The sequence below is a fragment of the Malaclemys terrapin genome, chromosome 7 (genome assembly GCF_027887155.1).
Source record: "Malaclemys terrapin pileata isolate rMalTer1 chromosome 7, rMalTer1.hap1, whole genome shotgun sequence".
In the NCBI taxonomy this organism is placed as follows: domain Eukaryota; kingdom Metazoa; phylum Chordata; order Testudines; family Emydidae; genus Malaclemys; species Malaclemys terrapin.
The window spans coordinates 108,712,767-108,718,030 of record NC_071511.1 but is presented as its reverse complement, the minus strand read 5'-3'; positions in this window follow the sequence as shown (position 1 = coordinate 108,718,030).

The following is a 5,264-nucleotide window of genomic DNA, read 5'->3' as shown; positions in this document are numbered from 1 at the left end:
TAGCACTTAGTGAACATTTTTAAAATGAAGCTCATCTCTATAATGTATTTTTTCTATATTCCTTCTCACGCTGTTGATCATTATTGAAAATATTTCTATTTGCATAAGTGATTTTTCCTTCACTACCCATCTCCGTTTGCTTTTTGGATGATCATTACTTCCTACAGTACATGATGACTCATAATCCTGCCAACTGACATAACAATCTGCGACCATGAAAATGTAATAGTGCAAAATTAAAATTGTGGCCAGAGAGGGGTGATGAGCAGGGAGATATTGTGAATGGGGGGTGCTTTTATTTAATTGTGACTCATTAAAATTGGTGGGGAGTAAAGGCAAACAGATACATTACAGGTAAATGGAATTTTGTTTAGGTATTTCAGATTGGATCTACCCAGTTAAAGCTTTCCACAGTTGTAGTGATTAGCAAAGGATATTGCAATAATGGCCTTGTTGCAGTCAGGGCCGGCTCCAGGCACCAGCTTAACAAGCAGGTGCTTGGGGCGGCCAAGGGAGAGGGGCGGCACCTGCGGCAATTCAGGGAAGGCAGGTCCCTCACTCCCTCTAGGAGCGAAGGACCTGCCGTCGAACTGCCGCCGCCGATCGCGGCTTTTTTTTTTCCCCCAAGTGCCGCCGCCCATCACGATTGTGATCGCGGCTTTTTTTTTTTTTGCGTGGGGCGGCAGAAATGCTGGAGCCGGCCCTGGTTGTAGGTAATTGCATACATGTTGCTGTTCCTAGGCTGTAATATAGTGATGAGATAAATATGACCGGATAAGAGAAATACTTCTAAATGGAGACCATTGTTTGTCACATTTGTTTTTATATTGATAAATGAAAAGGAATTCTTGCTTGCGTCATCATTATTATGTTTGTATAAGCATCATCATGGATGTTTATTATTATGGCAGTGCCCCATGGCAGTGGGGTCCCAGTGTGCTAGGTGCTGTACAAACACAGAGTAGTAGATGGTCCCTGCCCCAAAGAGCTTACAATTTAAATAGCATTCTGTGTAGACCCTCTATTGTAACTGGTATATATGAGTTGATGGCAATAGTTTTAAAGGCATTTATTGCTGCATTATTGGGATTAAAGTGGAAGAGAAGTATGACTCTGTTTAAAATGCACTATTTGTTGGATGCTATTCCTTTAGGGTCTGATCTAGTGCCCACTGAAGTCAATGGAGTCTTTCCAATCTGGTCCCTAATATATTGGCTACAAGTTTACCAACTTTCCTTTCAGGGCTGAATTTTCAAAGAAGCCGTTGCTGCCATCCAGTGCACCTTCAGGCAAACACTACAAGGTGGGATTTACCAAAGGCTTATGAATGGTGAAGGCAGACTGAACATCAAGCCCATTGAGGACGAGTGCAAGGTCTGCGCAGGTAGGCTCTGAGCATGTACATTGCACAAGAATTTGTAACAGGAAAGTCAGACTGACCCTTGGTTTTGCTGCCTGCTGCTCCTGTGCCTCACCAGCTGCTCCTTGCACTACCCATTTCCCCTTCTGCACCCTTCCCACAAATTTTAGGAAGCCCAAGAGCAGCCCCTACAACATGCCCTAAAAAAAAAAAAGATCAGGAAACAAAGCATGTTGACTAAGTTGAATGTTACTGATTTACTCTTAATTACAGCAGCAGCAACTCAATATATAAAATAAATATCGAAATAAAATAACAAAGCGCTGCCTGAGCCTCCTTAGTTCCTGAGCAAAAGGCAAGTAGGGGAAGGGTCATTAATTGATGGTCCAGCCTGGGCCCCTGCACAGGGATTATTTCATGCTCAGAGACCAGTTCTGTGAGCTGTTCTACACAAACAGACCCCTATGTCTTCACAGAGCCCCACTGAAATCACATGGGGCTGCACAAGCAGAACAGCTGGCAGGGTCAGGACATTAGTGAATATTTTGCACTTATTCTGTGCACAGAACAAGGCAAAATTGGAGACTCCGATTAAGCATGTTTTTGGGGTGGCTGGCTGTTGTGCAATTATATTGCACTGACCCAAGACTGCATTGGAGTCATCCTTAATGAAGAGGGTAGCACAGAACAATCTTGCCCCTATTTCCATGAATTTTAAAGAATAGGCACTTCCCCCCGTTTCTTTATTGCCCTGCTGGCATTCAAGATCTCAGCTTTTCCAGCATCACTTTTCTGCCCATTTTAATAAAATTATTTTAAATCGACAGCATAATATTGAAGCTCTTATTTAAAATGTATGTGAGCATAATGCTCTAGTATTTTCTACTTGTAACACCAAATGGAGCACTGTAAAAGTACTTTATCAAGTGACACCAAACGAGCCTACATATCTTAGCTTACATTGCATTCTAGATTTTGGCACCCATTTTTTCTGAGATAAACAAACGCTTATAATCAAAACAGATTACCTTAGGCATTAATTAGGGATGTATCCTGCTATTGCTTGTGCACAAAAATACTGATTCAAAGTCCACTACGTTAATTGGAAAGACTCCTACTTGCTTCAGGTCCCTAATTCAGATCAGGTCCCTGATTCAGATACTGAGCAGCATTTCTTTTATCTCAAACTGTGAGTCATATACTATTTTGGGGGCAGACTGAGATATCCTAACATTGAGTAGTACATCACTCCACAAGTAACTTCACTGATCTTAGCGGGACTACTTATGGTCTAGGGGTGTGAATAAGGGTATCACAACTGGGCCCTTTGTTCTTTTGTGCACAATTGCTGTTGAGGTCAAAGGAGGTTTTGCTCACAATTGCTGTTGAGGTCAAAGGAGGTTTTGCTCACAAGTCACAGATAGAATATTCCCTATGATCTGTCAGCCATTAAGCAAGATGGTGGCTTTCTGTCTCTCTAGTCATTTTCAACTGATATTACATTGAATATTTTGGGAGCTATCTCATGATTCCCCCTTAATTCCCACAGGTGAGCAGTTACCGATGCATGGGATCCCACTGAAGTTAATAGGATTACTTGTGTAAATAGCTGTTCACCAATGGGAGGAACAGTGGGTTGCTACCTGTTTTTTTTTTTTGTTTTTTTGTTGTTTTTTTTTGTAATTACTAGTCCTTTACCCATTTTTACAGCCAGATAGAACAATTATAACACTCCAACAATAAATTGCACTTTTCTTTTGAAAAAGAGGCCAGGCCTGAAAGTTGAGTGAAAAGAGTGAGGCCTGTAATTGTTTATTAGCTTCACTTGTGACAATATATCTGGCTTGCATGCCAAGAAAAGTATAAACAAATGGCAAGTTATTGGTTTTTCAATAACAAGATTTAAACTAAGGCAATAAAAAACATATCCTATCTGATAGTATTTATGAAACAGTTAATATTGGCAATGCCTTTTCCACCTCCTCAAAGTTACACATATTGTATAAACTTTGATCCATCTCTAAGAAGAACAAAAATACTTGCTGTAGAATACCCGTGGCAGGCAGTGAGTCACTCTGTTGGAAAGGGAAACAATGTCCGTGTCTTCTTATGAAATTCTCTGATATTAAAATAAACCAAGCTGTAGTTTTCTTGAACTTTGTCTGAAGTATTGGAGGGCACAACTAACACAAAACCTTGTTTTTAGTCTGTAATCTTAGAATGTATACTCAGATGTGACTACTTAATTATTTTCATGTTTGAGAATTTTATAACACCAGAAAATTTCTAATTCTTAGTTTTGACCCAAGGTACAAAAGCATTTTAATTAATTAATTAATGTAATTATCAATGTAATTATGCTCATACAAGCACACAGAAGACCCGATCCTGCAGCCCATGCATACATGTGACTGCCACTGAAGTCAATCACAGTTCTGTGAGTGCAAGTGTTGCAGGATTGGGCCAAAGACAATAAAACATGAAATCACAAACAAAATTCTGGTCTCTCCAGTGCTGATCTCTGTCTATCCTGTGCATTAAGTTGGATACCTAACTCACATTTATTCCTTTGAAAGTCTCCCCGGAACTTCCACTGATATTAGTGAAATTTCAGCAGATGGACTTTGTGCAGAACATAGGAATATAGAATAGAAAACTGCACCAGGAATCTCATCGCTAAAATCTATAGTTTGTTTTGGAGACATCTGTTCTTGTGTATATGAATATCTATGAACTCTTACACAGACAGGCACACATACAAATTCAGTGGGGCGGATCAGAGACGGAGTGCCTGTGTCGCTGTCCAAAGTGCTGAAAACAGGGTACGTGCCATTCAGAGTAACTTTTTAAAGGAAGAATGAGATAAATTCTAGGCAAAGGTGGCAACACAATGGGAAGACCAATTTTTCTGTGACTGAAACCATTGTGACTTTGACATCAACTTAAGTGGAGCATGTTTGAGCCCTAAAACATATACATCGGGAATTTCTGGGGCATCTAGGGGCACGTATATTGAAACCTAGTTATTATACACAGTTGCATAGAACCCAGCTGAAGTCAGTTAGCTAGAATAGTCACCTATAAAATGTAAGGTTCAGTCCTGCTCACAAATAGATGTTTTTGTAAACAAGGCCAGACACCTCTCAAGCTTCCTTAGATATGGTTACCACCTGAGCATTGTATTCATAGTTTGCCATCTCCTTTTATTTATCTTGTGAAAATTCAAAGCTATCTATCAATAATTTGCTCTCTAGCATACTGTCTCAAAGTATTCTGATCAATATAGTATCATTTCAAATCTTATTTACGAATGTGCAGGACATTATCAAATGACATCCAGAAATATTGAGCAGTGTTCTGCAATCCCTGATCATTTTACTTGAATTATAAAAGCAGCCTTTGCAACAAAAAGCTCTAACATTCTATAGCTAAACAGTAAGTATCTTATCATCTCTGTTTGATTTCTTCCTAATGAGGATTTTTTGTACAGATGTTCAGTCAATACCTGTCCCTAATGTGAAGGAACTGCCCAAAGGCCTTACCTTTCAATTACATGAACTGACTATGAAGCAGATTCTGCTTTGGTTACTATTTGCAATAAAGCTCATGAGTAAGATACTAGTGGCAAATATTAAATGTTATATCTGATGATTAAAATGGAAAAGGCATCGGAGATGTCTGAACATTTGCCCTAGATTATTTAAGAGTAGTCTGTATATCCTTCATTCCTTTGCAGCTTTCAAGCATAGCAAAGTTACAAAGCATAATAAGCTCTTCACTATATCTTGATGTGTGCAATGTACTATTTTCCTGATTGAATTATATAAGGAGCAAGGTGATCTGTCTGATTTGCTTAATCCTCCTTGCATCTCTCTGTGCCTCAGTTATTTTATCTGTAAAATGG